At 32.6% G+C, this 27,626-nt stretch overlaps 1 protein-coding gene across 4 annotated transcripts in view; it reads left to right on the top strand.

Annotated features, from left to right (window-relative positions):
- Cnep1r2 (CTD nuclear envelope phosphatase 1 regulatory subunit 2) overlaps positions 1-7,314 on the top strand; it is a 141,858-nt gene extending 134,544 nt beyond the window's left edge. For 2 of the 4 annotated variants that reach the window (XM_077435086.1, XM_077435084.1), the window contains exon 5: positions 6,707-7,099. The gene's annotated coding sequence lies outside the window, so the exon portion shown is untranslated. Of the gene's footprint in view, positions 1-6,690 lie in introns of all 4 variants that reach the window. The other 2 variants (XR_013260849.1, XR_013260848.1) reach the window with 2 other exon arrangements.
- Positions 7,315-27,626: the final 20,312 nt, after the last annotated feature.

Raw genomic sequence — 27,626 nt, 5'->3', positions numbered from 1 at the left:
AAAAGAATAGGGCCAACCCTTAATTAACCTAATCTATCCTAACCCTTAAATAATACCAACCCTAACAATCTAATCTTAAATTAATAAAACCAACCCTGAAAATGTAACTGGTTATGATTTCACTGAAACTTCAGTGAACATATATTTTCACTTGAAATATAATTTCACTGTGACATATATAAATAATAATATATATTAGATAAAAACGCACGCGATGTATGTATGTTTGTGGGTATGTGGCGGACGCGTTGACCAGTATGGAGACTTCAAAAAAACTAATTTTTAAATGCTAGGATAAAATTTAAAATGTTGTGCCTAGAGAAATTTAATAAAATAAATACACGTGAACGAGTTCCGACTTCAGTTTCGATTACGATTTCGACGACAATTGTTGTTGTTATTATTATTATACATATAACTTTATTTTGATGCATGTACCATTTTTTTTCCGAAACAATCCGTTGACATATCAACGAGCACAACATTAGCTTAACATAATCTAATTGACTGCGAGTCTGTACTTGGGAGAAAATGACAATTATTAATTTAGAAATATGCTATTGTTATTATATTGCCCGTTTAGGCATGGAATTCAGTTTTCATTTTTTAAAGCCGCTATTTCATTGCTGTAAAATTTTTAATGTTTTAATAGAAAGTGACGAATTAGGATAGCAGGAAAATTTGGACATTCTGGCCTTTATTAATTAATTAATTAGATAATAAGCGTTGATATTAAAATCTGACAAAACGAAGGGGGGGGGGGGGGGGTGGAAAGTCAAACAAACAAGGCTTCTGGCTATTGAAATTGGGTGAGCTGTCACCGTATCCAAAATTTTTGGATTCTTAAACGTATTTATTACCATATTATCATATTTCACCATCGACTTAGCGGACCCTATTGAAATCTCTATCGATGGCAAAATCTCGCAAAATGGCAAAGTTTAAAAAAATGGTCGGAAGAGTGTGGGAAGTTTGACACACTAATTGACGAAGTGAAACTAATAAAAAACTCATAAAAATGATAACGGATAATAATTTTTGTCTTTTTTCCATATTAAAAATGGTAATTTAACGCTTACGTTTGACCCAGACCACCCATTATAAGTTATTCAATATTTGTTTTTTAGGCATATATGTATGTACATATGTATATATTTTAAGTTATTTAAGACATTTATTTTATCGCTCAAATCATTGCCTATTTATATGAGAAAATATTTGTTAGAAATTGCATTATATTTCATAATATATGTACATACGTATCTACACATCGGAACAAAATAACAAAGTTCTAATTTACTATACATTATTTAAAAATTGCAGCACCATTATGCTCAGGATATATAACATGGTGAAAAGGGTAATTTGAACGAGAAAAATCAATTAAAGTACACTATAAATATGTAGTTAACTTCCATATCACGTACAATTGAAGTTTTCCACAGAACATTAAGTTTCAGATCGTAAATTTCCATAGCTGATAACTATTGCTAAAACGTTACGTACCCTATATAGGTACATCAGTACATATATTTTATTTTATCGCCGTTACATAATATACATATTTATTATTACTCGACTGTTTGAAAGTTCGTTCTTGTATTTTTGGTACCGAGATACCTTCTCATGCTTAAGGGAGAAATATCTTATAAATTCCATTAACAAAATAAAATTCCGATTTATAATATTTACCCTGGCAAAATAGCGTTTGAGACCGTAAGCGCTGACCATTGGCTATATAAATATTTAAACGTTGTATTTGGCCACCCACCCCCAAGTCCTACCCATTCTTACGTACACTAGTCCGTCTCTCTATATTACATTTATAATGGCTGATTCTTCCTTCAATCAATATTATAAAATAAACTAAGGACCAATCGTATTTGAATTACATTACAATTCAAACGAAACGTATTTCGTATATGGACAAAATGTTCACTTCAATTATTTTCATAATACGATTTCAAATAAAGGTCTTCGATGATTAATTTATTGAATAAATAATATCTTGAAGGCAAAATTAATATAAAAGTTTGTTTTTATAAAGTTTTCGCAGATTTAGCAGTACACTCTGTAAACTCGAAAGTTTTTTAGTGTAATTTTATGTTAAAGCCAATTCTTATCTCAATTTTAATTTAGTTTGAGACTATTCTAAACCTAGTAAAAGTCCAACCTGAATTTAATGTAAGCTTAATTTGAGCTTATATCGAACCCAGTCTAAACTAACTTTTGGCTGGTATCTACATACATATATTAACAGATAAAATAATGTTAGTCCAAGCCAAGTTTAAGTCTAGTCTATTCTTATTCATTGAATCGAAAGAAAGATTAATTTTTAAGATGTTCTCAATAAATCTAACAAAATATACCCAAAAACTAAAATGCTAACTTTATGAATACTTAAAAAATGTATTTTTAGGTATTTGAATCCTGAAATTATTCTCTCTAGAATTGAATTTTGCGTCAAGCGTCAAATTTAACAGTTTTAATTTTAAAAGTTTTATTATCATAGTAGAAACATAATCTAATTTACTATAAGAAAAATTCAAAGGTGATTTGTTTGTATGTTTGTTTTTTTTCGGTTTAGGAACATTAAATTTGGATTCAAATCTCACGATACTCTCAGACTTATGTACATACATAACGAGTATGTACATATGCATATTTTGGAAAGGCTCATAGCCCGAGTTCGAAGGGACTCGTATAAAAATGCTTGAAACACTTCTTGTAAGTGTATTTGTTCGTTATGCAAAGCCACATTTTTTTCAATTTAGGATAACCAAATTCAATGTACTATCTCATATACTATGTATCTATACTAAAAATCGTAGATGGTATTTGGAAGGTCCAGAATCTGGAGTCAATAGTTCCTATTACAAGGCTATTCAATGTCGGTTAATTCATCTATAATATAATTTAAAAATAACTCAAAATTAGACACTATTTCTTAATAAAACATTATTTCAAAATTTAACATTATTTCTTCATTCTCGAGCTACTACGTGGTAATATGTCATGCCCGTTGTTGCTGGGACTTTATGTTGGGAATTTATGTCCTTAATAACTACAGTACATACATATGTACATATATGCGTGGTAGATATCATTATTTGATGGCTGTACCTGCTGCTCGCACAGTTATTTTTCGAATGGCTCCTATTCCAATAGCTATTCGACTTCTCAATGAAATCGTTGCTGCCGTGCCTAAATGCGATATTTTCTGTATAGCTATTTGTCTGGTAGTCTGCGCTCGTCATTATTAATGTGATGTATGTGTGGAATTTTAATCTACTCTCTGCCATTTGGGCCTCGCAGGGATGTTTTGTATTTATAGCTGGTTCTTATTTATCGGAACACACTGCAGGTGGCATTCCCTTCTTTGTATTTTTATTACTTTATTAAATTATCTTTGTATTTTATTACTTACTAGCTGAACCCTGTATGCGTTGCAATGCAAGAATAAGGTATGCAATCCCCGTTCCCGTTCCCGTTTCAAGTGATGGTTGGAGCTCAACGCCGTAACCAACCTGTTAACGTGGTTACCAACAAACACATTTCCTTAACTACACAATGGTGGTTCTTACGAATATTATTATTAAAAGGTTTTTCCCGTTTTTTTTTCACAGTAATCTTCTCGGACATGCATACCACAAATCCATCGTAATCGGTTGAGTGGTTTAAGAGCTTATACGAGTCAGACAGATAGAGAGACAAACAGACATTCTATTTTATATACAGGTATATAGATTTAAATTTTTATTTCTCCGCTACTATTTTATTACTTAACCATTTTTTCTTCCAATTTTTTATGATTGTGTTAAAAAGTTGTTTTTTTGTCTTATTTTTTGCTTTTGCTTGTATCAATTATTTTTTTTGTTTTCTCCTTCTCTTGTTTTCTTATGTAGGCCATTGTGGCACATCCAAAATTTTTAAATAAATAAATAAATACGCCTCTTGAATTCTGAACCAATTCGTTCGCATGTAAGTAAGTATTAGCTCAGGTGTTTAGCGGGCGCGTTCGACCTCACTGTGCTGGAAGACTATTAGAAGCGCTTCTGGGGCCTCGACGTTATTAGAGCCAAAGTCAATTTTGCTAATGCAAAGACCCAAAAGTATATCCCGGTATAAGAGGGTGGCCTCCGAACGGTCATAACTGCCAAAGTTCCCGGCGAACGTGCGTGACCGGTGTATCGATGGCGACCGGTGATTTATCCGAGACCGGGACACTCATCCCACGCAGCATCCCGACGCGATTGTATAAATCCGACGACGAATAAACGTTCGTCATATCTCCGTAATTGCTTTAGAAAAGCGCTGGGAGAGTGGAAATTCAAGGCGAGTTATGTTTATGGCTGGCGTTCGATCGGGACAGGTGTCTGCGTTACCGTTTGCCAATGGAACTTTAGAGATATTGGAATTTTCAAATCGTAAAAATAGAACCATAGGCTTTTCACTATTGAAAGATTCAAAGCTTGCTCGTGAAAGTAGAAAGTAGATTTTCAGTTTTAGTTTATGTCTCAATCCGAAAATCTGCAGCAATTTTAAATTTTCAAGCCAGAACCAATTTGAAATCTAATCGACTGCACGTAATGAGCAAAGTGTTCTTGCAGATATCATCATAAATTTCAACTTAAACTTTAGAGCACTGTCTTTTTAGTTTAACAAACATTTTTATAGCTTCTGTCATAGTGAAGTTTTATGGGATAGAAACTCTAAAGACTAACATCGACTTTATATAAGAATTTATTTTATTTAAATCCCTCCATTTCCATGGATTTACATTTTTATTACTTTAATTAAAAAAAATCTCTAATTTATAGCTTTCTAATATATGTAGTATGTCGATGGGAAATTCTATACTAAGCCTTGCTAGAAAATTTTATATTCTAAATCTAAATATTTTATAATAAAATATACATAAATCTATTAGTATATATTTATTTCAGTTCGAAATTCAATGAAGCTTTTTGTATTTAGTGTACTGAAAATTACAAAGCATAATTCAGTGTATTCTGAATGGAGACCGAAGAGTCGGTAAATTTAATCAAATATTCATGACAATACCTTGCGGACAAACTAAATTAGTTTTTTTTATTCATTATAATAAAAATGACCGAAGTGGATTCACTTTCTCTGCCTTAGAGAAAGTATTTTATGAAAACGAAATATTTTATGAAAACGAATATACGAGATATGCTGTTTTACAAAGATTTAATCATTTCACCATTGTCTTGTTTGTTTTCTTTGTAAAAATAATTGGAATTAACAACACGGAACTTGATACAAAATTTCACACATTATTCGAATAACGTCACCGATCTGGTGACGTTAATTTCTACACTTTCAATTTTGAACACATATGTATATTCGCTTTTTTCGCTCCTGCCCAATTCGTCCCATCCCAATTCATCATCCCAATTCGTCATCCCAATCCGGGGGATAATTATTTCGCAGCTACTGCTAGTATTATAGTTTAAAGTATAAAAATTAAAAATGAAGATCTTTGCCAAATTATGAACACTGTCGGTCTTCTTTATTCGGTTATTTACACGGAAATCAAGCACCTGATTAGGCAATGATTTGTCAAAGTTATTGAAATAGCAGTTGGGTAGAGATTTGGCTCCACGATATACATATGTGCATACATACATATGTAAATCGTCATCTGATAATTGCTTTGCAGGCAAGCGAACTTTGAAACAATGTCATTAAATAACGTGATACAAATCTTCATTTGCACTAAGGTTATGTTTAGTGTCGCATTAAAAATCCTTTAAATGGATACTGGAATTTTGTATCATGACTAAGTTCATCGAAATGCTTTTAGATAAGAGATTGACGATTCAATTTCAATTTTGGCTTCAACCCTAATATTGTTGAAATTGTTACGAATTCTTCAAATTTATTTCTAAAATTACTGATGTCGACTGAGCATCAGCGTTTTTTGATTAAAGGAACTGTGAAACAAAGTTGGGAGGCCGAGGAAAGAAGAAAGCAAGAAGCACGAGTAGGAGAATAACATCGAAACTTTCCATTTTCTTCGATATATACAAACATATATTGAGTGAATGCGAATATATATATATATATATATATATATATATATATATATATATATATATATATATATATATATATAAAAGCAGATAATACCTTTTTTAAATCGACAAAATCAAGGTTTCGTATTCTCCAGTTCTCTCCTCCGAAACTGGACCAATTAAAAAAAAAATCATCGGTATAAGAAAGATATTTTCTATGTTTTTGTCTTCGTATTTTTTTTAAAAATCAATCGTTAAATTAGCACGCTGGACTCTTTTCGTGGGTGTTAAAACGAGACGATTTTATAGATGTTTGGTGGCTCCTAGATCCTATAAAAAATAACTAATAAAAAAATAAAAAAAATAGAAACATGCCTATGGTGGATATCCATAGCATATTAAAAAATAATTTCTCTAGTGCCATAATTGAGGAAGGGAGAAGTGTAATACGATTGTATGGACAAGGCGCCGGTGTCCAGCCCTCTTAATGTTGATAGCGAAAAATTTATAAATTTGAAAACTTTATTGGTTTTCACGCCTCATATAATTTTGTTTTATTGTTTACAAATTGAAAAAATATATACAAGAATAAGAGAGAATTCTCAGCTACATACAATAAATTGAGATGCAAATAGGTTGAAAAATAAGAGAGGTTTTTAACCTTCCAGCGGGCGCGCTGTCGTAAAATTTACGACAAATGCGCTTTATCGCATCTCCTACTTTTACCACTTAGTGATAAGCATCGAGCTTCGAGTTATTCGAAGGCCAGTGTTTCCCGAAACTGCAGGCGAATCAAGTGTGCTTAGAAGTTTTTGTGAGTCATCGATATTTGGTAATTTCCGTTGAGCGTTCCGTTGAAACCTTTACATGCCAGAAGCATTCTGCAGTTGAGGTGGTTTGTAATAATTGTAAGGATAAAAATATTAATTCTGATAGGTAATATTGATTCTGATTAATAATTCTGACTAATGATCGAATAGGTCGATAAAATATTTTGTTTTGAAATGTTAGCATATTTAGAGTGTTGTTTTGGTTTTTTGTTTAGAAAGTAATATATATATATATATATATATATATATATATATATATATATATATTTTAAAGTATTGTCATTTATCATTTTTTATAACCTTACAATATTTCCTTAAAATTTACATAAATAAATCACCATTTACATAACTAAAACAGTATTTACATGGAGAAAACTTGATGACGTAAAATTTACGACAAGCGCCTGCTCAAAGGAAATAGCTCCGCGCGCTCGCTGGAAGGTTAAAAAAATGTTTACAAAAGAATTAAAAAATCAGTGAAAAAGGCGCCCCCCCGCATTGCGGGATCTGCGGGCGCGGTAGCTACGCCACTGATCGTACGTATGTATCAATCAGAATCAATTGGGACGTACTGTCGTTAGCGTTTATTTAGCACGGTCAAGGTCACGTTTTTTCCGAGATGATTGATTCATAGTAGGGGCCAAATGGGGTCGCGCAACAGCGGTGATCAAGCAAGAAGCCCCTTACAATATGCATATGAATGTGGGGGCCGCAAATGTGCCCTGGGTACTGGGTAGGTGTATCGTGTCCGTACCGCATAATGCCCGTTAGCAATATGTCAGGTCGGTAATATGACACGTGAAGGGGGGCACAGGCCCCGGGGCTCCGTAAGCCCCACCATTACAACGCAAGGCTCTATTTGTCATCTGCTAGCGCTGACATATGTGGTGGTTGACGGTTTCGTATATGTACTCCACACAAAACGGCACACACTTCTTATTGCCGCCGTTATTCTTACATCCACTCGTCCGGTCACTTTCAACTGGGTCAGCTTATTTTCAAAATGATTAAATTCGTGTTGGCATTTTATTGATAACATACACTGAGCAACAAAAAAATAATACCAGAGCGGAGACTAACCAATCTTTACTAAGTGTGACCCACTGAATTTGAATATGATAATGATTTTTGTTGGTTAGTGATCGTTTACTATATGCAAAAATCTATATTATTTTTAAAGTTTTTTGACTTTTGTGGTCTTTAATCTTCGACAGTGGTACGGCCTCAGCACCCGAGAATTATTTCGAGCAGCAATGGACAAAATAAGAATGGGACATCTACTAGTTGCCGACGTTCTAGGAGGACATGGCACGTGAAGAAGAATAAGGTCTTTAACTCAAAATCTACTATTGATGTGCTCAAAGTGAGTATTGGAATCAATAGTCACATGTTTTTTCTATTGATTGTGATTTTTTATTGTTTTAAAATACTTATAATTAATTGTCTAACAAATTTTTAAAGTCAAAAATGATTTTTTTTATGGATTTTTTCTCCATGCTATTTTGCCTTTATTTGGCCAGTTTTTTTATTTCACCACGTTCATAAGGGTTGGTTTCTCTTTTACAGATAGCTCCAAAGCGACGAGTGCACTTACATAGATACACTACAATCAATATGTTACAGTGAAAGCATATTTCAAGTGAAAATATATTTTCACCAATTCAAGCAGTGGAAATGTATCGAACAATGAATTTTCAAGGTTTAACTCTATAAATTTAACCCTAACAACCCAATCTTAAATGAATAGGCCCAACCCTTACTTAACCTAACCTATCCTAACCGTTAAATAATACCAACCCTAACAATCTAATCTTAAATGAATAAAACCAATCCTGAAAATGTAACTGGTTATGAATTCACTGAAATGTCAGTGAAAATATATTTTCACTTGAAATATAATTCCATTGTGACAAATATACATAAGCATTTTTATACAATGCGAATTCATATAAACATCCACAGTGATATTTATGGAAAAAAATGTGCAGCATTTTATAATAAAAATTGCGAACCTTAAGACGTTGATTAGCAAGAAAGATAGGAAAAGAGAAACCAATTTTACAGGAATCGTTTCAATGAAAATCAGAAAAATTAGCAAACTCTGATTAGAAACGATCGACCTGGAAGTCACAAACCAAGTTCTGGCTAGCAGCAGGGCTCTAGTGGGACTCGAACGCGTGACCGCTCTGCTGGAAAGCATAATATGCTAACCACTAGTCCACACCACTAATTTAATATTTTAATATGTAAAATATTAAACTTGCATATATCTACATAATATATAATTTCGAAAGAGACTTTGTATGTATGTTTGTACGTATTTTTGATTGGGAATATTGAAAACAAAACAAAGTTTCTATGACGACGATTCGATATTTAATTTTTTCGATTCAACTAAATTTAATAAAAAAAACAAATGAATATTTACTATTAGATTAGCCATGTTTAAGCTATTTATATTACAAATACTGAGCGAAGCCGGGTAAACAACTAGTATATAATAATTTGAAATCATATTCACATGGAAGTGGGATTTTCGCCATTTTTTTAGGAACCGTTTCAATGATGAAATCAGATAAATTGGAAAAATCTGATAGGAAACGATTAAAAATATCCAAATCTGACCAGCAGTACTACAGACATACTTGAAATTAATTATTTTCAATCGAGGCCTACCCAGGGCTTGAGCTCGGGAACCTCTAGGTGGTAAGCGTTATCGCAACCACCAAGCCATACTGCTGGATTTTCATTTATTACATCATTATCGTCATTTTTAGGTTTCTTTCTGTTATGAGAAACGAAATCAACGAATTAAAGTAGACATGTTTGCTGATTCATAAATAAAGTAGTTGAACAAAAAATATGTTTTCTTTAGGTTTCAAAAGTTATTGACTGAAATAAGAACATTTTTAATTGAGATAAAGATAATAATGCGACTTGTTTTCAAAAAAAGAATGATGTTGAAAACATAAAAAATTGGATCAATTTAACAAGAGGTTTAATGAGCTTCATAAAATTTGCAGTTTTTTATTATCACATAGAAATCTTTGGACATTACTTATCATCTTCAAATACATATAAGTGAAAATAATGTCCAAAGTAGCAATGATTTTTCCAATGGATGTGGGAAATTTACAATTTCAGTTAATTGAATTGCAAAATGACGTTACGTTGACACAACTGAAATCTTCTTTTAAATGCAATGTATTGAATACAGAAAATTACACATATTATAGGACGATTATGACATGTAAATTATCGTTAGAAACATGTCTACAATCAAAGGTCTAACCGTATAATTTTCTTCATACAAAATAAAATCGAATGCAGATTAATACATACTTCAGTTATTCGTAGTAAATATAATAATACACATAATAATTCCTTTCGGTCTTATCCACCCTATGTTTCCGTATTCTTACCCATCCCCAAACCGGTCGATTTAGGTACCGCAGGGGATCGATCGGGTTTGTATGAATTTTTTAACGGGATCGCTCGTTTAGGGTGCGCCGGCCATTCGATTCGGTTTATTTGCTCGGTAAAGCTAAAATTTTACATTGAATCCTCCCTTATTTTCACCCCCCCATCTTGGGTGGATAAGTGGGTGGGTTTGAATTGAATTTTATCGCCGTTCAAGTGGGCGACGATCGGATCATAAGAGTCGTCGCGATGTGAATTTTTCCGAGATGGAAACTTCTTGTTAGATTTTTCCACGATCGCCTGACCTGTTGATCGGCAAATTGGATTCAGTTGCTCCAACTTACGGTTAGCCGCGAGTTTGGACCAGAGACTCGTTATCTCTATCTCCCGTAATCTGATTCGTATAAAGACATAAATGTCCGAACTATTTTTGTTCCTTGTGTACGGTGAAAAATTTATACAAACATTTCAACGGTGAATAAAATGGACGTCTAAATTTATACCTTTTATTTGGGTCAATTAGTGGGTATCAACAGGGCACAATGCGGTTGAGTAGGGATTCGTTTGGGAAACCATTTTTGGATGCCCTTTGATTACGATTTATTTCTATAATAATAGTGTACGTAAATGTCAAGCGATGCTCGTTTATTATACAAAAATATTTATATTGGAGAATATTGCGGTATCATAATATAATATGATATTATATTGTACATAAATACGAAACAATATTTGAAATTTGAGTACTGATTGTTGAACTCTATTGTCAAATAAATTAATATTATATACATATGTATAACTTACACATATCAGGTTCATAAATTTGTATTGTATTACATATAAATATAAATTTTCCCATCTTACACTAAAACCTGGAAATCAGCAATATTGGTATGATTTCGTCTACCTGTTTCGATTCGGAGATCTGTCTCGTGAGGGACCCGTCTAGCCTCGGGTCATCCAGTTTCCACTCAATGAACCGTGACTGCAAGTCGAAATGCAGCCGAGTGCATCTCGAGGGATGCCGGAAAATTTAAGGAAAATGCTAGGAAACCACCTACCCACCCAACCACAACGACAAATCGTCGTTTCCGACGTGACATCCCACATTAATAAATACCCAAATTAAACTAACCGTATTTTATACATATATTTACATTTATATATCGAATTCAGCAAGCGTGATAAAATAATGGTCTCGTGTATCGTTTTAGTTTACAGCGCGTTAATTATTAAGCTGGACACACTAGGCCTCGCTGGGGAGCACTTTTGCCCAAAAGGTTCAAGGGTTCGTATTTTCCTGACTTGTCCGTTTGATATGACGACTTTGACGCCTCGGGGAGTCCCCGAATGCGGTTCTCAACCCTGACGACTGACCCTCTGGACCTCTAGGAGCTATAAATCATCGTCAAACGTCTTGTTCTGGAATGTGCTGCGTCGCGTTTTGTACGCCAAACTGACGCGGCCGTACAAATAAAACAATATTATATTATATATTTTATAATATAATATAATAAATAAACAAAACCAACGAACGACCAGCGTTCATACGAGAATTTCCCTTAGGATACGACCTAGTTTATGTAACAGTTTAAACGACACTCGTTCCGAATGCATCGCACTGACTCACAGGTGGGACCGATTCACGTTGGAATAATGAACCAATTCGTCTTGGAAAATTTTGAGTTTCAAATGTTAATGCAAATCCAAATTGAAAAAAATGTATATAGGTTGAAAAATGGTGAGGAATTTCTAAAATAAAATGAACTGTTACTAGCTCTTGTAAAGTTTGCGAAAATTGTTAATTTTTAAGTTCTTTTGATTTTATCTTATAAAAATTTTTTAATAGTTTTTTTAGCTGTTTTATTACATTTGTGGAATAATTACAGATAAAAAAACTTCACAAGAGACGTTGGCATTTAAAAATTGGCAAATGCAGTAGCGAGTAACTCGATCTCTCGTATTAGCGCACTTTCAGTCCAATGTCTATTCATCTCTTATTATTTTATGTGCTTTATTTATTTAATACACCATCATTTTCAGTTTTTATTAAATTTACAAAATGTAATTAAATTTATTTTTTGAAAATATTCCAATTATTTATTTATTTATTTAAAAGTTTTGAACCATTGTGGCATTACAGGAAGAACCTTATGCGCCATAATGGCCTAGATAATAAAACAAGAGGGGGATAAAAACAAAAAATAAATAGATAGAACAAAAAGTAAGAGCAAAATAATAAGATAAAAAAACAACATTTAAACACAGTTATAAAAAAAACAGTTAGGTAATAAGATGAAATGAAAATTTAAATAAGTAGTAAAAATACAAAGAAGGGAATGTCTTTCAACTGCAGCCTGTTCCGATAAATAAGAACTACAAATACAAAACATCCCTGCGAAGCCCAAATGGAAGAGAGTAGATTAATATTCCACTCATACATCAATTTCAAATTAAGAAAATATTGATGATAAATATTTACCAGATAAATATTTTATAAAACTACACACACAAAATGAAAATAACGATGAGTGAAAAATATGTCGGTGAGATGTTTTAAATATATTTTTCTTCTCGATTACAAAGCTAAGCAATAAAAAAATATGTTGTAAAAAATATATTTTTTTAATTTAATTCGTTTATTTATTTACCAAATATTAAGAAAAAGTAAAAAATATATGTATTAACTGGAAAAAATGTAATTATAGAAGTAAATTTATTTGAAAAAGTTTTTTAAATTTAATTGGCTTCTTAAAAGTACTAAAGTATTTAAATACTTATTTAAATGAGAATACGAAATCCTAGATTTGTTACAAATATATCCAGCAATGGAAAAAAATCATTCAACGTGTGTATTTTCATTTCATATTTAAAGTCAAGGCTATTTTTATTTACGAAATTTTGTTGATTTGTCTTTGATAACTTCTTATTTAATTCCCCCATTCATTGTCAAACACAATTATCTCATCTTTATCAGATTCTAAAGAAGTTTCTTCATTTGTGGAATCGTAAATATAAGAAAGATGCATTCGCTTCATAATAGTTTCATCCTAGGATATACATACATACGTACATTCGTATTTATTACAACATTCCAATAACGTTTTCATTGAAATATTTTTCCCGGGAGTTAAGTATTCCCGGGACACGGGGCATAAAAAATTACATGAATTCCCGGGAATTTCCGCGCTAGGTAGACCCGGTTCAGATACCCTAATACATATACATATATATAAAAATTGCCACTGTTGCCGAAAAAATGCCAAAAATCTTTTAATATAGACAAATATAGCCAGCAGCGTGGCTCGGTCGTTAAGCTTCTGCTTAACACTGAGAGGCGCCGGGTTCGATCCCTTGAGCTGACCTCGATTGAAAAGAATTTTTCTGAGTATATCTGTAATGCTGCTGGTCAGACCAGGATTTGTGACTCCTGGTCGATCGTTTCCTATCAGAGTTTGCCAATTTTCTCTGATTTCATTGTTGAAACGATTCCCGATTAAAAATTGGCTAAAAATCCTTCCTACTCACTATGTCACCACTATTTGAGTATGATTAATGTAAATATTACAATAAAATGTATGTACAATTCATAGATGTCTCGTTAATTACACTGTTCGACAAATGACGACTTTTAAAATGTTACGGAGACGAGATATGACTTTTCTATGCCCAGTGAACACGAATCTGGTAATAAAAAGTGTTGATTGGCTCGAGATTCGGAGATATATGTGTTTTTTAAATCGCGCGATTTTTCTATATCTTGGTGTTGTTCGGTCGATTTCTCAAAATCTGTTAATTTTCTGTTAAAAATGAATATTGGAATCTACAGTCGGGTATTTTATCTTTCATTTGTAGTACTTTTCAGCTTTCAAATCTCTCTAAGTAGTCGTCCAGTTCAAATCAAAAGTCAAAATTACGTATTTTCACTTGGGATTTTTTCCCACTGTTAATACTATATTATATTGAGTATTTTCTATTGAAACATGTTTATTGGGATAGTGTTCTGCCTACACTATTTTTTGATTTCGTTTAAAAGGATTAATTGGATGTGTGGTGAATTTTAAACCGGTAAAACTGTGAGGAAAAATTTCGTATTAGTAGAGCACAAATTTGTGTTGTGTGCGCTGCATCATTGTTCGCTGTATGTGCGTCATTGACATTGTATACAACGATATAGTGGTCACAAACTTTTTTCAATGTGTTTTTAAATAATTTTGTAATGAAATAATTAGAAGGATTTGAATTTAATAATATATTTATTGAATACGAATATGTATAACGTAAAAATAAGTATCAGTACATTTTAAGCACCCTAATAAAAATAAAAATAGACATGGAAAATAAAAACAAAAATCAAAATGAAATTGAATATGAAGTACTTTGTACCTACTTAAAAAATATAATGCTTTCGAAACAAAAATATTTTTTAGATTTTTGTTTTTATTTTCCATGTCTATTTTTATTTTTATTCGGGTGCTTAAAATGTACTGATACTTATTTTTACGCTATACATATTCGTATTCAATAAATATATTATTAAATTCAAATCCTTCTAATTACACTGTTCGACAAATGACGACTTTTAAAATGTTACAGAGACGAGATATGACTTTTCTTATAGAAAAATCAAAATGAAATTAAATACGAAGATAATGAACATTTCAAAGATAAATAATTGTGAAAAAATAAAAATATATCTATATTAAAATAAAATATTATGTTATATATGTTCTGATATTGAAATATCAGAACATATATAGGAATAAAAACAAAATCAATTTTAATATCACACACTCAAACAGTTCAAACAAAAAAAAAAAAAATTTTACGTAAATATACGTTTAAAAAAATTAAGTCTATAACTTCGATCCGTAAAATTCTATGGTTTTATCAACACCTTTCGAACTGAAAGACCTCTCGAAGGGAACTGAAGTACAATACGAATGTATAAACACATAAAAGAGTTAAAAAGATCGCGAGCATAGTGAGTCATCGACCATCGTATAGCTCGTGCAGCTTCACGCTTCACAAGCTACATATATAATATGTACAGCGCACGCAACACAAATATGTTCTCTACTAATACGAAATTTTTGCTCGAAAATTAACCGGTTTAAAATTCACCACACATCCAATTACCCCTTTTAAACGAAATCAAAAAATAGTGTGGCCAGAACACTATCTTAATAAACATGTTTCAATAGAAAATACTCAATATAATATAGTATTAACAGTGGGAAAAAATGCCAAGTGAAAATACGTAATTTTGACTTTTGATTTGAACTGGACGACTACTTAGAGAGATTTGAAAGCTGAAAAGTACTACAAATGAAAGATAAAATACCCGACTGTAGATTCCAATATTCATTTTTAACAGGAAATTAACAGATTTTGAGAAATAGACCGAACAACACCAAGATATAGAAAAATCGCGCGATTTAAAAAACACATATATCTCCGAATCTCGAGCCAATCAACACTTTTTATTACCAGATTCGTGTTCACTGGGCATAGATCTATAAGAAAAGTCATATCTCGTCTCCGTAACATTTTTCGTGTCGAACAGTGTTATCGAGTTTAAGTCAGTGTCTCGTAGTTTAGCGATTTATATAATAAAAAATGCTGTATTGTTTGTAATTGGCCAGGAAGGCGCATTGGGGTTTACCTGTAATGCCTTCCTGGTATGAAATAATAAAAAAAAATAAATAAAAAAATAAATAAATAAAAAAATAAATAAATAAATAAAAATAAATAAACCCAAATAAAATTTAAAGTGTATTCGAGGCTTTCTGTTACACAATACGTATGTATATGTATAAGTTATAAACTAACTAGTACAATCGTAAAATTCAGAAATGTGACAGCTAGTTCTAATTTGGAATACGAAATACTTTCAAATCATCAATAAGTTGAATAAATATTTTTTGATTAAGTAAATTCATTTATATACTAGTTGAACCCGAAACCTGAATGCCACAATAACGTATGTAATTCCTGTTCCCGTTCCCATTTACGTTTCATGTAATGGTTGGAGCTCAACTAACGTCTATTCAAAGCCGTGTCGTCATAAACCAACTGGTAACGTGGTTACCTACGAACACATTTCCTTCACTACACATTTACTTCAAACTTTCGCGTCGGTGAAATTGTAATTACGAATATTATTATTAAGCGGTTTTTTCCCGTTTTTTTTTTACAGTAAGCTTCCCGGACATGCATACAACAAATCCTGAAAGTTCCATAGTAGTCAGTTGAGTGGTTTAGAAGCCTATACGAGACAGACAGACAGACAAACAGACAAACAGACATTCAATTATATATATTATATATTCATTTATATATAAATGTAAATTGGTAGTTGGTTCCCTAAGCGATTCTTGCGCGCGATACTTACAATATAAAATCTTTTAATATAATCATTTTAAAATAAAATTTAAAGGATATTCAAGGCGTTTTGTTACACAGTATATGTATAAACAGTAGCGTGGTCTAGTGGTGAATGTTGAATTATCTCGTACATGATGTTACGAGTTCGATTCCCGCTAAGTCTCGCTATTGGCCAGACCTTGATTTGTCAAGGTCGATCGTTTCTTATCAAAATTTGACATTTTTTCTGATTTTCATTGAAACGATTCCTGTAAAATTGGCGTTTCCTTCCCAATTTTCTGTTGCAAACCTTTAGTTATTGTTATATCTTAGGTTTCGCCATATTGCTCACCATAGATGTCTCTGTGGTTGTTTATCGAATATAAAATTCGTATTGTTACATGAAAGTTATTCATCGTTATTTATCGTATTAATACGATATTTGTAATATCTGACGATAGATGTCAGATATTGTTTAGATTTACATGTATCTATGTAATAATTATGTGGACCAGGAAGGCGCATTTGGGGTTTACCTGTTAAGCCTTCCTGGTATATTTATATATATTTATGTAAAAATATGTATGTAAAAATAAATAAATAAATAAGTTATAACCTAATTAGTGCAATCATAAAATTCTGAAATGAAAATACGAAATACTTTTGTGACAGCTAGTTCTAATTTGGAATACGAAATACTTTCAAATCATCAATAATTTGAATACATATTTTTTAATTAAGTAAATTCATTTATATATAAATATAAATTGGTAGTCGGTTCCACAAGCGGTTCTTGCGCGCGATACTCTCCATACATCCATAATTTACGCCATTGTTATTTAGCACCGCTTGAAAATATGACACAATTCAAAAAGTCTGACCAATTAATCGAACACCGATCGGATTTTTGGCGAGGTGGGTGCAAGCCCCATAACCGAAGGGGGTGTGCTAGAGTAATAATGAACGCTCGCGAGCCCCCCGGGCGAGGTTAGATACTTTACGACTCTAATAAAAATATATTGAGCGACCGCGGGCCTCGCCTCTAGAGCAGTGTTTCTCAAATGTTCCATAAAAGAGCACCGGGGGAGGTCCATTGTTTCGCTTTACGGGCCGGGGAGCTTTCAGCGCCGAGCTTTCGGCCTTGTCAAAATCGACGTTCCGAATGAGTGAGGGCGAGGTTTTTGACGTGTTTATACGTAATCATGGTCTTTAAAAGGATATCTGAGGCAAATGACTTTAATAAGTAAATAAAGCACCGTCTACATAAGCACAGGTTTATTTTTGTGCAGTGAAGATTTGAGAAGTTGTGGGTTTCAAATAATTACTCGTGTGAATTGCATTCTTTAGGCAAGTCGACAGCCTGTGCTCAAATCTCAGGAAGAGATTTTCTTACAGACAAATAGGCATATTATATCTGCCGTAGCCTTTTCTCAGAGAACGGCAACTTTTTCACCAACTCATACGGTTTTTGTCAATCATATCAAAATATATCCCTAAAAATAATTTATAATACACCAATATATATGTATACTAACTTGAAAAAACTGCATGCCATAAATAATATTCCGTTTGTTACAGACATTACTAACAAACTAAACAGTAGATTCTATGACAGAATCACTAATAACCATACTAACACACTGGTGAAGAGTCTCGGTGATTACAACAAAATGTCTATACCCTTCAGGTATAAACACAGTTTACCTAAACACAATCTGCTTTAGGTCATCGACTTTAGAGAGTCTTTAATTAATATTATGTATTAGATGTATTATGAGCATTGATATGGATTGTAAATAGGTTTTTGAGCTATTTTTCCTATTATGCTGTACATTAACATTAGAATAATATAATACAATGATTACAAACAAAATTAAATTAAAATTGTAAAATAGAAAATTATCAGAAGATCAGTAGCTATTAAAATAGATATAAAATGTATTGTGAACATAATTTAGTAATAATAAAAAGGATTTAAAAATCAAAAATCAATATCAAAATAGAATCGCTGAGTGATCTGCATAGTTGTGTTCGTTTCTGTATTTCAATGACTCAAAATGCTATTAAATATGTAGCATTGAACAACAAAAGAAATTATCAGAGCGGATCTTATAAATCTTTACTGATTTTAGCTCACTGAACTCGAATATCATAATGATTTATGTATGCTCGCTTTTATTTATGAGATGTGAACGCTAAAAACATGCGCAATTTTTTTAATTTTATGGTTTTTAACCGAAAATTTACCTATAGTATTGTTGAGCTCAAAGTGAGTATTGGAATCAATAGTCAAATGTATTTTATATTTATTTTTAGTGCTTTAAAATAATTAATTACATATGTAGCGAATTTCGAAGTCGAAAATATATACATTTTTTACGTGCTTTTATGTGTTTATTGGTCAGCTTTTCATTTAACACATTAAAAAGGATTGGTTTTCTATCTCAATATTTTTTTGGTCTGAACGTACTAATTCAAGCGATAAATGATTTTAAATTACGTTATGAGATGTTCTCGGCGGGTTTTTGTTTATTTTATTTACATCTAGAGAGATTTATTTCTCTATATATTTTATATATGTATATTTGATACATTAATATGATATCTGACATTTGACACATTTCCATATGCGTGGAGGCCAATTTGAAGTATCTGAGTCATTATATCATACAGTTAATAAAACTTATTGCATGTGTAATGATTTAAAAAATACATACAATCAGCAATCATCCGATAGACCGAGTCCGATATAAATTTTTATCCAATACGCTAGCTCGTTGACTCTTCTATCATTCCAGACTTGTCTCTCAACAAAGACATCACACATTCTTTATGGGGAAACCGATATGTCTGAAATGCAAGGGAAAATTGCATTCAACTGGAAAATTTCTACCCTGTCTAGAATATACAATATTCACCTTTTAAAGTCACCGTTTGTAAGTTTTATTTGATTTTTTTTAATACCTCAAATACAAAATTTTATATTAATCCTATTCAACATTATAAATACTTATTTATTATTAAATTCATTTTATTTATTTGGACCATTGTGGCATTACAGGAATTCCTACTTATTAATATCGCAGTATATTACTGAAGACTATTTTTCGCGTAATTCAATTCTAGCAGACAGCATTAACGATCATTAAAAGTGAAGTTGAAATTATTGGAACTGCTTTTTAGAACAAGAATAATACGATTGAAATATTTTATAATTGGAATAAATTGTACAGCATATGTAAGAAACATATTTCAATATTGAAAACAACCATAGCCAGCAGCATAGCTCGGTCGTTAAGCTTCTGCTTAGCGTCGAGAGACGCCGGGTTCGATCCCATGAGCTGACCTCGATTGAAAAGAATTTTTCTGAGTATATCTGTAGTGCTGTTGGTTAGACCTGAATATTTGTGACTCCAGGTCGATCGTTTCCTATCAGAGTTTGCCAATTTTCTCTGATTTCATTGTTGAAACGGTTCCCGGTAAAATTGGCTAAATATCCTTCCTACCTACTATGTCACCACTGTTTGAGATTGATTAATGTACAATAAAATTTATGTAAAATTCATAGATGTCTCGTTAACTTTGGAGTTTTCCAGTGTCTTGTAATTCAGCGACTTGTATAATAAAAAAATGCTGCAATGTTTGTAATTTGGCCAGGAAGGCGCATCGGGGTTACCTGTAAGGCCTTCCTGGTATATATGTAAAAAATAAATAAATAAACTGAATGCATGAATATATTAAATATTGAATGAATGTATCCATGTACAATACGTACAATGATATTTTCGAATTTAAATGTTGAGAAATGTACAAATCGTCAGGGGTACAAAGCCGAAAGATCGATTCACTATACGCATATACAATATACTACAGAGAAACGGCATTTTACGGCACGATCTGCGAAAATATTTATTGCAGGTGTATTTTGATGCGAAACGTAGATATTTATTACGACGCAAAGGGAGAAGGTTGGGTGGGGAGGAGTGGGTAGATGGCGGGAAAGGCCCTGATCGAATTTCTATATATTTTCCGCGGTGGCTTTATTGCCCTTGATCTGTGGCGGGGAAAAATGCCGTTTCGTCTGCCGGGAAAAATCCGATATGACGCGACAAATCCCTGCAGCATCCTTTCCTTATTCAATTCTATTTTGCGGAAGAAAAATGAAATGTTGGAATGCATTCGAAAACGTTCAATACGTACATCCGCGCACGCACACAACCGACCATTCAACTTACCCGAGACAATATGTCGACGTTTAGTAAATTTGCATCGGAGCTTCTAGAGAAATATGTATTTTATCAAAGGAAATGCAATAATATGCACTCGAGTGCATTTGGAATATGTATTCGATCAGATGGATATTATAATATGCAGTTTGTTCAGAAAACAACTGGGCGGATGTAAATGTTTGAACAAAAATAACATAATACGTGTTTTGAGATTATATCTATACATATAAATACGAATGCCTTTAATATTTTTCAATCAAATTATAAACATTGATTTTATCGGGTATTTCATTACCATAATCATAATAAACCTTGTACTTTGAAGGTTAAGTTTGTTTTAAGCCGTCAGCTTAGGATTCAAAAGCACTTTGCCTTAGCCTTTCAATAAGTTCTAGATTACAATATTTTCCTTGGAGATTCTTTTTAATCATTTATAAAAAAATCCTCAGATAATTTACATAACTGACACATTTCAATTAAAGTAAATATCAAACGGTTTTTTTATATCTGTGTACATATTAAAATACAAATGTGAAATAAAAATCAACAAAGAAATATTTATAAAAATATTAAATCACTGTCAGCCGTGTCTATTCCCCTAAAAGTATTTCACCTTTCCAAAAAGACTTGTTTTTACTTTTAAGCGTTGTTTAAATTAACGGTACTATACCTAGTCACGACCCAATTCTTGGCAGCTTTTCATTGATATACGAATTCACTGCAAAGTGCGAATCATATATATCATCGAACTATAGCATTTGAGTTTAATTTCTAAATGTACCATAATGACAATTAGTAGCATGAGTAATTGGTATTTGGCATTGTGGACATCTTAGTTACTCAGTGGCTTAGATTCAAAATATGTATATTTAAAAAAAAACTTGGACTTGTGACTAATGATCACCGATATTATTATTATATTTTCCAATTAGAATGGATATTTTTTTATATTGTGTATTTGTATATGGTGATAAAGCTCTTTTTTGTCAGAAACGTAAATAAAAAAAATTTAATAAACAACTTTGTATAAGCAAATCTGTTCTAGAAAGGAAATTAGAATGTTCGATTTTGACTGTTTTAAATCAACGATTTTTAGCCGTCATTCACGAATTGAAATTTTTGGTCGGTTATATAATGAAGACGATACCTGCTATACATATGTAAATATGCACATATGTATATTTGAAAGTGGCGGAAGTCTAGTTTTCAGTTGCAAAAACAATATTTCTGTTTGACTTAATTCACAAATTGTTATCACTAATTATTAATTCGATATGATCAAAAAAAAAACGGAAAAGCAAAATAAACGTATTACAGGCCACCAGTATTTTTAACTATTGCTAAACGCATAGTATTTACGTAATGTCTAACAAAAAGAAGAAAAGCGGAGTTACGCTAATTTCAAATGTAACAGCTTATATGAATTTTTGGAAATGCGTGAAAATACGTGCGTGCATAAACGCCCTCCACTGACTTCTATTAGCGTCTGCGATATTTTGAGAAAAAAATTAAAGATGCTGAAATTTCTGCTATAATTTTGGAAATATGATGCATTCAGTAAAATAATTAACGCTTTGTGCGTCTTTTGCGTCTTAATAATACGTCTTTTGTCTTCAGAAAGTGATCCAAGATCATATTAAATTGGTATATAAAATCTAAATTCATTAAAATTTTATTTAAAAAAAAATTAGCGTCCATTTGTGGCCCGAAGCGGGTGTCTCCTTGTAAATCCTTCACTGATGTAACCAGAAATGTTATATTTATTTTATTTACTTGAGCAATAGCTCAAAGTAAATTTTTCCAAGAAACAATAATATATAAATACTATTTATTCATATAGTGTTATTTTATGGCTACCAGGAATCTTTCAATATTGTTTATTTTCCCAATTTCATAATTAACAACACCTTCGTATAATGTGTTTATCCTATTTTTATTTAACTTTAAATTCTGCACTACTAACATACATACATATATCTGATCCTCTTATAAAATAAATATATATTATATGTAGGAAAATTTTCTTATCCAACCTTTAAATGGGTCTACTTGACGAGCCGGAATGTTAAATTACCGAAAACGTAAATATCGGAAGGCGCGCACATTAATACGGGAGGAAAAGCCTGTTCCTCTTGTTCCTGTTGTATCCTGCTCGCGCAAATTAAGTGAGTATGTACCGTTTACCATGCACCCTTTTTTTTGATCTTTCGACTTAAGATCTTTCGATTATCGATCTTTGCTTTCCGATATTTGCATTTTCGGTAATTTAACATTCCGGCTCGACTTTAAATACATACTTATCCTTAATAAAATTTTCTTATCTAGCTTATAAATACATTATGAGTATCCTTAACATCCATTCAATTCAATTCATTCAACATGGATTTTATTCTAGTATATAAATTAACATTTAGAATACTTCTCACTGCCATGTTTCGAATATAATGGTTCTATGAGTGGAATTACATTGATTATTTTCAATCCCAAACAACCTTTGAGAATTTGCTCAAAGAGGAAGTACCGAAGATGATTCAATTGTAATTGTAACATTCAACACTAAGCATTGGTGTGACGTAGTCTCACAAAGCACGTACTACGTTCCGTAGAACGAACGTCGTGCCGTAGCTCTCAGAAACGTGTTCCGCATTTGTTGCACTCCATATCTAATTCACCCATTATTACCGAAACGAGAGAAGAGAGGAGAGAGAGAGAAAAAGAGTGATTCGATTCGTGCAGATCTCACAATCGTCATAAGAATCGGCGAGTGAGACGTCACGAATCTCAAACTATGGGAAGGCTGAATACCGAAGCCATCAGGATGCAGCGCGCCTACGTGGTTCTCCATTTCCGCACGTTTGGGCAATCATGGTTGTGACGTGATTGGCAACAGGCCAGGCCCGTCCCGACGGTAACGCGCCTTGGCAGCGGCCGCCCCATGGCGCTCTGATTGCCGCCCCGTCCTCCATCCCCCACTTCGGGGCTGTATCACCCTCGAACGGGTGTCCATCTTGCGCTCTGTGAAGTTTACTGCACTTCGGCCTGTGTAACATATTGGATTTTTCAGTTGAACGGCACGAGTCGTGTACTGTAAGCGAAGTGACGTAAATGGCGCTCCCCACCCACTCATATGTACTTCTCAGACAGTTTAATAAATCACGAACTATACAAATGGTCGTATCTCCGTCAAGGTCAATTAGGTTGGGGCTATTGATTCAGATGTGGCTTTACGTACCCATACATACATATATTTTACCTACACATACATACATATACCTATACATACATTTTATTTTATTTTACAAAATCAATTAATCAAGCACACTCGTCTAACAGATTGCTCCAAAGCGACGAGTGTGCTAAAAAGATTAAGAAGTACAAAAGGAAAATATATAAGTTAAATAAACAAATTATATATACAAATATACAAAGATTATAAGGAAAAGATAACTAAATAAAACATGAAATCATAATAAAATCATAATTAAAAACACTAACTCAGCCTTTCTAAATGGTCGCGACCTCCATAACTTAGGAAGTGGTGCAGAGAATGAAGAGAGACGCGACAAATGTCAATGGCACCATCCAGTGAATTTAAGAAACGGAGGCCGCGAGGAATGGGAGAATAACTAAAAGCCACCGTTCTAGCCAAATAGTAGCTATTTCTACATATATTAGCCAGCAGTATGGCTTAATGGTAGCGTGTATGTTTAGCACCAAGTGACAGTAGGTCTGATCCGCTATACTGCTGGTTAGATTTGTGGGTATTTGTGACTCCAAATCGATCGTTTCTTATCAGAGTTGGCCAATTTTATCTGATCATTGTTGAAACGGTTCCTCAAAGTTGGCAAAAAATCAACTATCCTGCTGTCGCAAATCTTCTGTATTTATTGTATGTACAATTTGTAAAAAATATTTACAAATCTAAAATCCATAGATGTCTAAATGGATTAATTCTGTAATTAATTAATTAAATAATTGTTATTTCGTGTTCTTCAGCTTCTGGAAATACAGTGGTTTATTTAATAATAAAATGCTGCATTGTTTGCAATTAATTGTATAAACTCAGTGGTTGCGTTTATGTTTAGCACCGAGAGGTTGCCGGGTTCGATCCCGTGCTAATCTTTAATTCTGTTGGTCAGACTTGGATATTTCTGGCTCCAAGTCGATCGTTTCCTATCAGAGTTTGCCAATCTGATTTCATTGTTGAAACGGTTCTTCCATTAAATTGAAAAAAAAAAAACCACCTTACTTGTTATTTCACAAATATCTGAATTTGATATATGTATGTACAATATGAAAAAAAAGTCTAAATCCATAGATGCCTCTATGGATTAATTAATTATTTTTTAATCTCGCTTTCTTTAGTCAGTTGAAATACAGCGATTGATGTAATAAAAGATGCTACAATGTTTGTAATTAATTGTCTAGCAAGGTGCATTGGGGTTTACCTGCTATGCCTTCCTGTATCTATGTGAATGTATATAAATATTTTAATTATATATACTTGTTGATGCCATTAAAGTACACATTTTCTTAGAATTTTCCACTCACTAAAATAAGTGAAAGTTTCGTCAACTTTCTGCTCTGTTGAATCTATCATAAATTATTTTAAATTTCTATAAGCATTATTCTTACTACTGAATATTTATCATAATAGCCTGATTACGCGCGGTGATAAAACTGCGAGAGATAAAACCACCAGAGACATAACCGCGCGCCGACAAATCTGCACGCCGGCAAAACCGCTTAGCGACAAAATCGCGCTAGAATATATGAAAAAATTAAAATATAAATATTGACTTCATCCTATAATATTTTATTTTTACATACATATATAAATATATACCAGGAAGTCCTAACAGGCAAACCCCAATGCGCCTTCCTGGCCAATTACAAAAAATGCAGCATTTTTATTACATAAGTCGCTAAATTACGAAACTCGAAAAATTAACGAGACATCTATGAATCTTGTACATAAATTTTATTGTACGTAAGTCATACTCAAATAGTGGTGACATAGTGGGTAGGAAGGTTTCTTAGCCAATTTAACGGAGGAACCGTTTCGACAATGAAATCAGGAAAATCGGAAAACTCTGATAGGAAACTCGAATATCCAAGTCTGACCAGCAGCATTACTGATAGTATACTCGGAATAAATTATTTTCAATCACGTGATCGAACTCACAGGATCGAACCCGGTGACCTCTCAATGCTAGGCAAAAACTCAACCACCGAAACATGCTGCTGGCTAATATGATTTGAAAAGGGTTTGGATACTACATATATTTTGAGTACTTGAAAAAATTACTACATCCTAGTTAAACGAAATGATAAATTGCCTGACCGATTGTTCAACAGATTGTTGTGATACATTTGATTTGATTTTTTGATTTTTAAATGCTTTTTATTATTACTAAATTATGTTGACAATACATCTTATATCTATTTTAATAGCTACTGATCTACTGATCATTTTCTATTTTACAATTTTAATTTAATTTTGTTAGTTATCATAGTATTATATTATTCTAATGTTAATGTACAGCATAATAGGAAAAAGAGCTCAAAAACCTATTTACAATTCTTATAAATGCTCATAATACATCTAATACATAGTATGAATTAAAGACTCTCTGAAGTCGATGACCTACATACATTTGAGAAAAATTCCATAAGTGTGTACTTCAATAAAGTGTCGATATACTCCGGAAAGTTTGAATAAAACTGCGTAAAACACTTGTTGTGAAGTGAATGTGAATATGTATGTATGTTGTTGAATATGTGAATATGTAAGTGTTGCAACATTTTATGATAATCGGCTCGGTGGAATTGGATTTTATTCAAATGTTTTTTAAAAACTTCAGACAATTGCTTACAAGGAAACATCGGATGAATGATATTTTGCCAAATTAGTCTGAAATTGTCTTTGAAATTTGAAGGTCGAAATTTCGCCTTCAGCTTCTTCATATTATATGTACATAAGTGATACTTGAAAGCCGGTGAATAATTTTATCGACTTTCATACTGGGATTTGTGCTCCAACCATTCAGACACGGGTCAAACGCCCCACCGACATTCTTTTTAGACAAATTAGTATCTAAAGCTCATATACATAGTAGTGCATTAGTTGCACTCGTAGAATATGTGAATGGGCTTGTACATACATATGTACATATGTGGGTACAAGATTCGCGATGCGCGGCCGTAACGAGGCAGCTTTGTCTGCGGAGAGCTTTGTGCGATTGTGGCTTTGAAGCTTTTGTGCCGATAACGAGTAAAACCAGCGAGCTTTTACGCAATACACCCAAATGTAACGCAATCGTGCAATTTTTAAACAATTTCAACCAAACGGATGCAGCCCCTGACGGAATTGCGGTACCATATATGTATTTCCAAAACATTTTATTTTTATTTTTATTCAATCAATCAATCTATGTACACTCGTCATTACAGATCACTCCAATGCGACGAGTACACTATATACATCAAGAAACATACCAAATTATATATGTACATCATCATCATCATCATCATCTATAGCCATTCGCCATACATTGCTCGATGAAGGCCTGTCCAACACGCTTCCATTCATTTCTGTTTTGTGCCACACTCATCCATCTCATGCCACACTCATCCATCTCACCCCACACATTTTCCTAATTTCATCTACCCATCTTCCCTATGGTTTTCTTGTTACCCTTTTGCATTCTCTCGGGTACTATTCAAGCACTTCTTTTGTCCAC

The sequence above is a fragment of the Arctopsyche grandis genome, chromosome 7 (assembly GCF_051622035.1).
Source record: "Arctopsyche grandis isolate Sample6627 chromosome 7, ASM5162203v2, whole genome shotgun sequence".
Taxonomy (NCBI): domain Eukaryota; kingdom Metazoa; phylum Arthropoda; class Insecta; order Trichoptera; family Hydropsychidae; genus Arctopsyche; species Arctopsyche grandis.
Note: the sequence above shows the minus strand (reverse complement) of the source record. Positions and strands in the feature narration are given on the sequence as shown.